The sequence below is a fragment of the Anolis carolinensis genome, chromosome 2 (assembly GCF_035594765.1).
Source record: "Anolis carolinensis isolate JA03-04 chromosome 2, rAnoCar3.1.pri, whole genome shotgun sequence".
NCBI classification, from domain to species: Eukaryota; Metazoa; Chordata; class Lepidosauria; order Squamata; family Dactyloidae; genus Anolis; species Anolis carolinensis.
Genome location: NC_085842.1, coordinates 267,159,616 through 267,173,370, shown reverse-complemented (window position 1 = coordinate 267,173,370; position 13,755 = coordinate 267,159,616).

Sequence of the window (13,755 nt, the reverse complement as noted above, 5' to 3'; positions counted from 1 at the left end):
TAAGAAACTGTCTTATACTTGACTAATTTTCTAATTAGGCTAGTATTCAGTAGTTTGACTCATAGGAGATTTCTAGGATTGATTCAATGGGTCTGCTCTAGCTAGAACAAACTAATAATATTCCAGTCAAAAACAACTTCAAGACATATGCCCTCCAATATTTCATTGGCCAAGGAGTATGATCAAGATGATCCAAAAGTATTCCTGAGGAAGAACACACAAGCTAAGGGAGACTGCAGCAGTTTGATTTTGCCCAAAGCTGCTCAGAAGAGCAAGATTTTTCCCCTTCCACCCCATTCCCCTCTTGCTGAGTTACCTGTGTACACACTTCTTTTCCACTTTGACCTTTGCAGCAGATGAAGTAATCTGAGAGGGAAGGTGGAAGGGGGAGACAGAGAGATAGGGACATTTTAAAGGCAACTGGAAAAGTGGCATTGCCTATGCTGCCAGGGAGATTAACCTAATGCCTGTCATTCCAAAACCTTTTCCAAGTATCCAATTAAACACGTGGTTGGAAGTGTTGTATCTGTTTGAATAACTTGGGCTGCAGGTCTCCAGTACAGGTAGGCAGTGAGGGCCTGCTTCAGTTGGTGCAAGCTATGAAGAGGACTTTCAAATGTTCTTGACCATTAATGTTTTTGTTTTGTTTTGTTTTTTGCCTGCAGTGTCCTGAACAACTCTTCCTGGTTCAGCAATGTAGCAATAGTTGATACCAAGTACTATTCACACGTGTAAAAAATAGAAGCACAATGTAACCATCAATCCGTGAACTCAGGTGAGATACCAAGATGAATTGGGAAAGACAACAAAGTGGATAACTACTTTTGTTGATGAATTTAAAAAACGATTCAAAGATATAGTTGTGTTCGTCTGGAATATCAGTACTCAAAGGGATCTTGTAGCACATTAGATCAGGGGTCCCCAGACTAAGGCCCGTGGGCCGGATGCGTCCTTCCAATGCCATTTACCTGGCCCCTGCCCTCAGTTTTAGACTTAGACTTGCTGTTTATTACGCTAAACAGCATAAAAGAGAAAGGTTTTCCTTGACATTAAGTCTAGTCAGGTCCGACTCTGGGGGTTGGTGCTCATCTCCATTTCTAAGCCAAGAGCCAGCATTGTCCACAGACACCTCCTAGATCATGTGACCAGCATGACTGGATGGAGTGTCATTATCTTCCTGCCGAAGCGGTACCTATTGATCTACTCACATTTGTATGCTTTCGAATTGCTAGGTTGGCAGAAGCTGGGGCTAACAACGGGAGCTCACCACATCCCACAGATTTGAAGCACCAACTTTTCAGTCAACAAGTTCTGCAGTTTAGTGTTTTAATCTGCTGCACCACCACAGCCCCATTAAACAGCATAAAATGATTTAAAAGACACACAAAAGTTTTTAAAATAAATATAAAACACCCATTCCAATGAGCAGTTTCCTCTTTCCTGTCAGTGAAAGGAAAGCAGGTAGGCAGCCAGCCCAACCTCCCATGGAAGGAGATTCCAGAGGATAGGAGCAGCCACTGACAAGGCTCTCTCTTGCATCCGCAACATTAATGGTGGTGGGACTGAGAGAAAGTCCTCCCTTGTACAACTTAAAGCTCTGGTATGTTCCAATTGGGAAATAACAGTCTTTCATGAGAAATGTAGTGTCAAGAAAGGTTTATAACAGCTGCTCCATATTATATATCACCATGACTCTTTAGTCTCACTGCAGACAACTGGACATCCCTTTAACACTTACTGAGAAAAGGATGTTGCCTGCTTAATGGCATTCTGATTACAGCTGAGTTTCACAGTAGGAGCAATATCTATTCGGAAGCCAGCTATCCCTTTGTTTTCCTCCCAAGTCTCCTGTGGCACGACAAACAGTAAGAACAATCAAAGCCATACTCATTATGGAGACTGAGTCATGGGGGAAGAATGGCACAATTCCTTCTCATACAGCTTTGAAAGGCACAAGGGGACCTTCAGGAATAAAAAGTCTGGTAATCATATTTTTTATTTTGTTTCTTCCAGGATTTACACCAGTTGATGTTACTCAACAAAAGCTGTGACTGTGAAGATCTGCATCTTGACATGTAACCAGCAACCAAGAGAGAAGTGAAATACTTGTAGAGCTCAAAGTTTTCCTGATGTCACACAATTAAGCAGAAGACTGTAGGAAATGACTAGCAAAACCTGCTAGTAAGCAAGAACTATCCAGCAAATGAAACTGAAGGAAGGACAGAGATGCAAAAGTTATTCTGCGGTCAACAATTACAGTCGCCAACCAACATGGCCAATGGCATGATTCATACAGTGCTGAATACAAACAGTATAAGAGAAAGTAAGACTAATTTGTTGTGAGCTGACAGTTCTGACATTAAGAAGTATTCCACCACTGGAAGTGACAAGAGATGCAACAACTCTTGAGGAATTATGTGCCACTAGGGAATGATAGATGTGGAGGCAGCTAATTAGGATTACCTGCAGCACTGCCTTTCCCTCCCTCCCAGTTGCTTCCACATTGCACAATTATAGTGCCTTGATCCATTTTAACTGTCTGGGTTTCTACCTACAGAATCATGGAATTTATCTGGTGAGGGACTTAGAATTCTCTTGCATACTGCCTTGAATTGCAGCATCAGAATTCTAAATATCTCACAAAATTATAAATCCCGAGATTCCATAAGATGGATCTAAACAACTGAAGTGATATGAAGTGGACAAAATTCTGTAGACTGGATACACCCAATGTTTCTTAGGATGATGTTCATACATTGAACTTCATTCACTCTTTGAATCTTTCACTTAGTCATGTAGTCTCAAGTAGCAGACATCATTTTGCTCATCGTTTTGCTGATTTTGTTCACCCTATAAATATATCGAATCAAGTGTGACTGCAAATATTTTGTCTGGCTATTATGGTTAATCCAACTCACAGAACTAACCCACTTTTCAGATGTTATGGAAATTGAAATTTCGACAACCAGTATGCCCCTCAACTAAATCCTTTCATTTTCCATGCCTATGGAAGATGGAGGGATTGGCAGAGGCGTGTTCAGCTATTTCCCTATAGCTGGATGCACAGCAATGTTCTCATGGTCATTTGGAAGACTTCTGGAACATCCTTGGGGATGCTTGTGTGGGCATCTGGCTAAAAGAAGGTAACTGGATGTGTTTCTGTTGCTCTCCATATTCTGGGCACACCTGTGTATATGTGCCATCAAGTTGTCTGTTGACCTATAGAGACCCCATTGATTTCATAGGGTTTACTTAGGCAAGAAATGCTCAAAGATATTTACCATTTCCATCCTCAGACATATAACCTACAGCACAAGGAATTCATTGGAAGTCTTTCATCTAAGTACTAATCAGGGTTGGCCCTTCCAAGATCAGATGAACTTTGGTGCCTTTAGGGTACTTAGACTGCTATCAACAAGGAAATCTTGGTGGGAAGGGGTGCGGATGGCTGCCACACTGAACATGTGGATTTGGGAGGGTGTATATTGCAAGATATAGCTATTTGCCAGAGATACTTTTCCTGATACGGGATCTCAGCCAGTATTGTATATAATGACTGGGGAAGATTTTTTTTGTAATCATGAAATGAATCTTTTGGTGTTAATTTATCCAGGATTTGACAGGATTTTCTTTAAAATAAGAGGGAAGAAATGTATTAATTTTGATAATAATGAATGTAAACAAAAATATGTTAAATAGATATTGAAATGATCTATTTTGTGCATTTTTATATTTTAAAAGTACTGTATAACTAAGCACTGCCATTTATTTATTATTATTTATATTATTTATTTCCTTACTTTTGCAACAATCCCAAGCAATAGTTTTCACATTTGACATTTAAGCTGCCTGTTTCTACATCTTAAAAATTGGTATTGTACCAAAAGGAATTAATAAATAGTTTTTCAAACCACTTCTAAAACTGTGTTGGTTTGTGTATCTGTCATCTTACAATGATCCCACGAATTCCATAGGGTTTCCTTAGACAATGAATATCTAGAAATTGTGTTGTCGAAGGCTTTCATGGCCAGGATCACAGGGTTGTTGTATGTCTTTCGGGCTGTGTGGCCATGTTCCAGAAGTATTCTCTCCTGACATTTCGCCCATATCTATGGCAGGCATCCTCAGAGGTTGTGAGGTATGGTTGTGAGGTATCCATACCTCACAACCTCTGAGGATGCCTGCCATAGATGTGGGTGAAACGTCAGGAGAGAATACTTCTGGAACATGGCCACACAGCCCGAAAGACATACAACAACCCTATCTAGAAATTGTTTTCCCAGTTCCTTCTTCAGAAAGATAGCCTCCAGCACTTTGCATGCATTGGCAGCCTGCCATCCAGATACTAACCAAGGCGGACCCTGTGAAACTTTCAAGATCAAACAAAATGTGGTGCCTTTAGGTATTTAGGATAATGCTCAAGGTTATAAGATCGCAAATAAGAAAAGCCAATGTGGTATAATGGTATAGATGGACTAGGACCCTAGGATACTAGGGTTCAAATCTTCCCCCAGCAGTGAAACCCCACTTGGGAACCTTGGGGGAAGGAACACTTTCCAACAAGAGCAAACCTCCTCTCAAGAAATTTTTTAAAAAAAACACATGATAGAATCATGAACATAAGTAGATGAGGCTGACTAGAAGACACAGAACAATTCTTTCTTTTGGTTTTCATGGAAAAACTAGTAGAGAATGTGTCCATGTTGCTTTCTGCATTTTAATGATGGTGTTAAGTTATAAAGAGCAATGTGAGTTACTTTACATTACTTTATCTACGAATTAGTAATAGCAAGATGCAACTGAAAGCTCCTTGAAGGAAATGTTGTATGCGTTTGGCACAAGAATTGTTCATGGTAGCAAATGTATATTAAGCCATTATAATTAAACTCTCAGCACAACTCACTGGCCTCAGTTTTGCTGTACCTTAGCAGAAAAAACAGCATACAAATTGTCCAATTTGTTAACTAACAAAAATTGTCTTGTTCATTACCAAATCAACATAGAAGCAACAGAAATTATTTCTGGTGCCTCCAAGCTGAGAGATACATTAAATGCTAAAGGCAGGGAAATCTACTAGCCACATAGATTAGCAGTGCTAGGCTCTTTTCAAATACATATGCAAAAAATAAAATAAAAATTGAGTCCTCAGCTTCCCTTGCAGAGTGTCCATAAAACATGTGTTGTCTACATACCATATCCATCAGATATTTAGTGAATACGAGTTCTCTGTAGAAGACTTTCCCATTCTTGGACCATTCATTGATTTAAATTGTATTTTAATCAAAGGATGTTTCTAAACTGAAGGTTGGTATGGGATGGAGGGAAGAACTCATTGAACTCACTCTAACTCAGTTATATGCTTCTTAAAATGAGGCACCCAGACCTAAATGCAGTAATCCACATGAGACCTATCCAGTGCAGAATGCAGTGGGATTGTTACTTCCCTTAACCTTGAAACATAGGGCCCTTCCACACAGCCCTATATCCCAGAATATCAAGGTAGAAAACCCCACAATATCTGCTTTGAACTGGATCATCTGAGTCCACACTCAGATAATGTGGGATTTTCTGCCTTGATATTCTGGGATATAGGGCTGTGTGGAAGTGCCTTAGGCTGCATCTATACTGCTTTACATCCCAAGATCTGATCCCAGATTATCTTCTTATCCCAGATTATCTGACAATGTGGACTCAGATAATACAATTCAAAGCAAATAATCAGGAATCAGATCTTGGGATATAGGGCAGTGTACATCCAGCCTTAATTTCTATTAAACTAGGTTAAGATAGCATTTATCTTTCCTGCAGCATCATACAGCTGGATCATGATCAAGAATAAAGGTTGAATGCATTGGAATAGCAAGATGTAGTGTCATGGAAAAAAGAAAAGGAAGAAGAGAACAAAGAAAATGAAGAAGATTATGTAATGGTGGAGGTCCAATATCAAGATCCAATGAAAAGCTTAACAACCAGGTGGAATATGATCTGGTTAATTTGACTGACGACACTTGAAGTATGGAAATGTTGTTTGAGAACATTAAAGCTGTGGTGAAAGAAATTAGGCATGAGACTGGGGGAAATATAGACAATTTACTAGGGAATAAGCAGAGGTTAAGAGGTAGGAATAGTGAGGAAAATATTTTTAAAACATGTATTGGCCAATATATGGCATTTACCTCAATCCGTACTTTAACAAATTGGTGGGGGTGGCATGTTGTCTAGATATAAATGGGCATCGCATGGTGCTTGTGAACAGCTTGTGGCATCACCATATGTACTCTGTGTAGATATCATTAAGGAAAAGGAAGGGGGTAAAGAGAAGTATGCAAATGTTCAATGTCACTGCTAAGAAATTGTGCAACCAGTCCTTATTCTTTCTAGGAGGGCTCAATGGCAATTGTCTTATAGTTTCTTAGTGCTTGAACATTTAGTGGATTTCTGACTGATAATGCTTGAAAAGGTTCAACTACACAGGAATCATGGTGATCCAGTTTAATATATTTCCCAGGGAAAGCCCTCCAGCTTTGTCTGGGGGAATGGAGTTGGGCTCGATACACAAACCCTTATGCCTCTGTTCCAAGTTCTCTGGGAATCCTAAAGACTTAACATCCTTTGATAGAGCATGGAGCAAAGCCCCTGTCAGAAGGTGACCTTTATCTGATGAAGGAAAGATAAATCTGCAAAAGTGCATGACCAGTTTGCCAAGTGACCTGATTTGAAGGCATGCCTAGATTCTATATGCATGGAGTTAAATACATTGTTTCTTCTATATTCTGTACCAACATTTTTACAGAAAAATCAACAGAATGTCTTGTGTTTCCAGTTGTGCTTATGCAAACACTTCTAGGATTAAATCCAATGTTACTGGCCTAGGATACGACCATTGGTATGAACATGGCATATTAGGCACAACTTATTTAGGCCTCGTTGATTTAGTGCATTATTTTCTCTCTAGAAATAGAACCATTTTACTAATACTTCTCCTTGGGTTTATTTTTCAAAGTCTAGAGCAAATGGAATAATGATAACACTGGCCAACACAGATTTTAGTGCCCCAAATATTAGCCCTGTTTCTGAGTGTATTTGACCTACTGATTCCAAAAATGACACTCATTTTCTACCATCAGTTCTAATTTTTGAGGTATAGTACATATGCCATCTACCAGTTGTCATCTGCTTGCCCATAGAAAACTATAACTATATCCAAGAAACTAGAGCTGCATCAAGGCAATTTTCTGAATCAGTACCCCAAATACCCGTAGGAATCGGGCTGTGTAATTCCTGCCAGATATAGTAACTTGGTAGTATTTAGAGTACCAGACTGAGCCCAAATCCATATTCAGATCTCGACTAAGGTTTATTACAGTTATCCAGATTCATGCAGTCTAATTTACATATTAATTTAGTAATTATATTTTGGGCTAAAAAAATACTTCTTTGAATTGTTAACAGCTGATTCAGCAACCCTACAGTCAAGCCTGTGGAAGACAAGGCTTCTGAGGCAACAGAACTCTGGATTTGGGCTCAGTGGTGGGTTTAAGCTAAATTAAATCATTTAATACATTAATACATTAATGCTTTCTCAAGACAATGGGTTGAATTGAGATATCAGTGAGACCTAAATTAGCCAGGATTAAACATTCCTATTGAGTTCAAAGTTTGGGTCCAGCCTAATGGGTACATCTGTTTGTCACTACCCCTGCTTTCCTAAATGTTACATATTTCTCAAAAACAATTAGGTAGAATATTTCTGCACCTTTTCTGCACATCTTCTGATTTTCACTGTTCAAACAGCTATCTTCTTTTAATTAAATCCAGCCTTTCTATACCTCATTGCTCCTCATTGCCCCATTTCAATAGCAACACTGCAGTTAAGGTCACACCATTTAATGGAGATTGTTCTGTCCTGTTCACTGATTTTTCTTTACTTGAGCAGAACCAAAGCCATTTAGAATAATGGGGGATATTTGCATCTGATCCAAACAGATGTGGTAATACTCTGTTTCAAGTAGTCAGCTAACAATGCCATTCTTGGAGCTACAGGTACACCACATTTACTGTAGCTGTAAAGAAAGATAGAAAAGTGTCCCTTCCAGCCATTCCTTCCTCCTCTTTGGTCTACTTTTGGTCAACTGTTCCAACAACATACAAAGCACAGAGCACACTACACTTTTAGTGTCTTCTCGCATTCTCTGTACAGATGGGTTGCACGAGCTTTAATATCTCCCAGAAGGTCTGTGAACAGCATGAATCATTTAGCTCCGGATGTCTTTACCTGCACTGTTCATTTGTACAGACCTATTGTGAGCTGGCATCCTTGGAATCCTTCAGTGTCTGCTAATCGCCTTCTCTTTGGCACATAACAAATGTCTGCAAGGAGGTCCTTCATGTCCTAGCAAAGCAATTGGCTTCATTTGCTTGCTTGGGCTTTTGTGGAAGTAGAGTTGTATTAGTACAGTGTGGTGAAAAGGCAACAATTTGACATTACAAAGGAATTCATTAAATGTACACATTGTATTTAGAGCATGGAGAAATTATATTTTGATGACAGTCCCAGAATCTTGTAAGTATTGTGGCTACCAAATGCATTGATTTGTTGTGCAAACAATAACAACAATCCTGGATTTGAACCTAACCTATAGGAAGGAATTGCTCACCCCACCCCCACCCCACCCCACCCCCACCAAGGAGAACTGTGCTTCCTTGCAACAGCAGATGCCTTGGCCAAGAATTTGAATTTCAAATCAGGATTGATAAAGATTTCATCAGGGATCATCCACCTAAACTAAAGTTCAGTTCAAATCTGTAGGGTCATATGAACTGAATATCAAAGTATTGAAGGAATTTACCAATGTGCTCTCTGGACTACTTACTATCATTTTTGATAAATATTGGAGTACAGGTGAGGCACTAAAGGACTGCAAAAGGGCAGACATTGTTTCTTTCTGAGATAAAAGCAAAAAAGGAGATCTGGGAAACTACAGACAAGTCAGCCTGACTTCAACACCAAGAAAAATATTAGAAAGTGATTATATAGGGGACTGTCTGCAAGTATCTTGATGACAATGTAGTGCTCACTCAGAGTCCCACTAACTTTGTCAGAACCAAATTCAACCAAATTGATCTTATATCTATTTTTCAATCAGATGACTAGATTAGATGGTGGGAATACCTTGGATGTCATTATTCTGGAATTCAGCAAGGCATTTGATAAGATCTCTTGTGATACTTTTATTAGCAAACTGACTAAATATGGAATAGGGGTCATGCTCAAAGTGTTGTCATCATTGCTGTGCTTCAAAATGGAGATCTCAAGTAGAATGCTACAGAGGCTGATGCTCTTCACTATTTCTAGCAATGATTTAAATGACGAGTTGTTAGAGGGAGTCCTTGTCAAATTTGTAGATGATACAAAACTGGGAAGATAGCCAACACATTGGAACATAAGAACAGGCTTCAAAAGAACCTAGATAAACAAGAAAATTAGGCAGAAATCAATAAAATGCAATTCAGTAGGGGAAAAAAAGCAAAATTCTACATTTAAGCCTTAAAAAAAACCCACTGTACAGGTTTAGGAGGGAGGACTTTTTATAGTTTTCTTATCAATTTGCTGTCAGCATTGTGGAGAATGGAGAAATCATGACCACATCATTCATCCCAGAGTACCTTCTTTTACCTTTGCAAACATCCAATTTACTGGAGCTGAGAACAAATAAGCAAGTCAACAGATATGTAATATAGAATTAAAAATGTGTTGCAGGATAGGTTTGTGAAGTGACTTATAGTTTTCCAATCACAACCTCCCTGGAATCGCTGCACACTGGACAAGCAAGTGCCACAAAGGCAAGCAAAACCTAGCAGAGTCCATTCACAGCAAAAACACTTTAGTCAGTTAATCAGCTTGTCAGCAGAGTACAACTGCAACATCTAAGCTTATCCACACTGTTTAGTAAACTCACAGATCCAGTTTTTCATCCAAAAATATCAGGAGTCTTTAATCTTCATTGTTGCACTGTTTACAGCTGTTCAATCAGGATGCATAGATCCACAATCAGATTTGTACGTACAAACAATTCTCAGAGACAGAGAGATATTCACCAGGAGATTCACACAGGAAAGAGAGAAAGATTGTGCATTCCATCTCCCTTTTATCACCACCTGCTGACTTGTCATCAGTAAGAGACAAATGACTGATGCAACCCCTTGTCATAAACCTCACATGAGTATTACATTTCTGTGCACCCCTTAAGGATTTAATCATGATTTTTCTCAGTTATTCCACAGGTGTTACCACATGACCATCAAAACTGTATTTTCACATAGATTCAATGCTGAGGCATTTCTAACAAAATGGAGAGAACCTCAGGGTGAATACATGGTTATATATTATTACTCATGCTATTTGATATATTTACAGGGAACTCTTGAGTGTAATCATTTGGAAAGCTGGTGTTGGTAAGTTGTCACTTCTTTTTCCAGCTTCAGAAAAAGGCATAGTAGTGCTAGAACAAGACCTGGCCACCACAATCAATTGGATAAGAACCAGCAAATGAGGGTTTTATCCAAAGAACACAGAAGGTCTGTTAGTGGGTGGTTCTTTAATTTAGTTTCAGTTTGTTTTAGAATTATTCAACCTGTTTTGTGGCTGGATCTGCTTGAGGATCTGCTTAGATCCATTACCATCTGTAGAGGTTCAAATGGCTTTGATGGATTAGAACAGCTCTGAACACCTTGTGCTGATATTCCAGTTATGACTCTAGAAAATAACGATATCTTTCAGTACCTTTAACAAAAAAATCCATCAAAACATTAAGAATGTATCAAGGATCCCCTATAAAATAAATAAATAAATAAATAAAGTTTTGATCACTGCCACCCTTCCATTAATGATCGCTGATGCTTAGATGGTAAGCCCAGTTCTGAAATGTTTAGTATCAAGGACAGAGAGCCCGAGACAGGTGGTGAGTCTGTGAAATTTTAATTTTTTCCCCAAGTCTGTCATGTTCATTAATGGAGATCAAACTCAGGAGTTCATTTAATGCTGCAGTGTTGTGCAGATTTTGGCTTGGAAAACCAGGATCCCACCCCAAAAAGATATTAAATCAGCCTTAGATAGAATTCTTTAAAAAATGTGCAGTGACAGCAATGGAGCACTAAACCCTACGATGTTCATACAAACTCACTAATTTTAGAGCAAGCATTATTCCCAAATTATGTACATCCCATTTGTTCTGTATATCTTATTTTGGTGCCCTAGATGTTACCAAATCAGTAAAAAATGTCAAGATGTTTTGGAACATGGTTCAGAACATATTGTACATCTTCAACTTAACTTGAGAAAAACCTGAGAAACTTAAAACATTTTTTAGATCTAAGAAAACCATTTTCTTCAACATGATTCTCACTCATTTAGGCCTTTTGATCATTTTTCTGCTTCATCTGAAACTGCTGGGTAACTTTTCTACCTACATCATCAGGTTGCACAAACTAAACTATCTAAAACAGTATGGGTGGATGGAATTCTGGCTGCATCCATCTCCAGTTCTGACAAAATAATGAGATCCATGTCAGAATGTGTCTGACTGATTTGTCTGAGAAAGCATGCAAATTCATCATGGTGAGCCATGAAGGGTTCCCTCTGACCTTCCAATCTTACAGAGAGGTTTTTCACCACCCACAAAAGTTGTTCTAATGGATATTGTGGAAGTGTATGTATGAGACCAGTAGGGATTCTTAACCAGGGGTCCCTTGGGGGTCTGTGGAAAGATTTCAGGGGCCCTATTAACTTGAATTGAAAAGGAAATCAACTTAATATCTTTATTTTCACTGACCTCTCACTGAAATCTAGCATTTTCTTCACTTATGAAATATTACAGTAATATTTCATATAATATTATAGTTATTACATATCTCAATAAATTGCTTACACTCGTCCATACGCTGAAATTATAGTAGTTGTTAGACCTGATGCAAGATCACATGTGATCACAGTCTTGCCGTATACAAACTATTCTAAACAGCAAACATTGATTTTGCAATTTGATATAAGGGACACAATTTTTATCTACACCATTGTATATATTGGGACTTGAGCTTCCAGGAATTTGGGGATTCACATGGGATCCTGGAACCAACCCCCAAATGTTTGGCAATTATGGTTTGTAGAGTCTGGACAATCTTCAGAATTTTGCTTAGCTCCTTGTATAAATAACATGTATTAATGTACACATATCTGAAAAAATCATATTGTGCATATATTAGAGAATCAGGGCCAATTGTTATACATGTGTGGAAAGCATGGCATGTCAAAAGTACTGGAACTGAGCAACCAAGATGAAACATCCAGGAATTATTCAGTGTTAAGAAATGATTTTATTTCAAGAATTCAAAAATGAAAACAGGAGGAACCATCTGCTTAAACAGGAAGGGAAAAATTTTAAAAGCTTCTGCGTAGATGACAACACTTCTATGAACATGTGTTCTCTGTGAGTAAGTCCGTGTCCATATCTAGCTGCCAGAAGTATTGGCCCTTTCACAGAACAGCATTATAGCACCATGGTTTTACTTTAGCTGTCATGGTTTCATACTACTAAGCCCTGGAATTTGCAGTTTAGGGAGAAGTCTTTCAAATTCACAGCCTGAGAAGTCTACAAATTCTAGGATTCCATAGGATTGATGTCATACCAGTGAAAGTAGAAATATGGTGCTATTACTGTGTATTGTTAAAGGGTTTTTTCTGAGTGCACACTTAAAAAGCAGGAGGTGAGATAATCAGCTGTTTTGAAGAGGGAGTTATAAAAATGGATTCAATCTTTCTACTAATACAGTAAAACCCCGTAACATTTTCACTTACCTGCATCTAGGGGGAAATTGTATCTCTAGGAATTTCCTAATTTCTCCAGGTGATTCTATGGTTTGCTCCTCCTAGATGTTACCATAGAGTCACCCTGGAAAACCTAGTATACTGGACCAGACGTCAGGTAATTTAATGGCATTCAGTTGTATCAATGGTTTCAGGTAACCTTAGTCTGTTTGGGAATGTATACACACAGATATGGGGATCTTATTGTATCTGCCTGTCAAACAGGTGAATGGAGCACATTACTACTTTTTAAAGAGAGCTTCCAATACACAATTCTGGCTGTGGCAAACCTCAAAAGGTGGATAGTGGCTATCATGTAAGAGATGGCTGGTGTAAAATGAAACAACAAAAGACTTCTGTGGCATATAAGCCCATATAACCTGTGGGCTTTATCTGGTTTAAGCTTTTGTGGACTGAGGCCAACTTCTTCAGAGGCATCTAATACAGCAGGTTGCAGCCCATGAAAACTTAGGCCAATATATGTTTATTATTATTATTATTATTATTATTATTATTATTATTATTATTGACACAACGACGTTGTATGACACAGCAAACAAGATAGATATGCTGGATTTCGTTTCACAAAATCACAAGTTGAACACTTCCCAAGTGTCTAGGACTGTGTGATGTATTTTCGGATGATGCGTGCAGATCCCAGTAAGGTGGCCTTTTGCAGTTGGCAGATCGTAATTTTGTCAATGTCTATTGTTTCCAAATGCCGGCTGAGATCTTTTGGCACGGCACCCAGTGTGCCCATCACCACCGGGACCACCTGCACTGGTTTCTGCCAGAGTCTTTGAAGTTCAATCTTGAGGTCCTGATAGCGGCTGAGTTTTTCCTGTTGTTTTTCTTCAATGCGACTGTCACCTGGGATGGCAACATCAATGAAC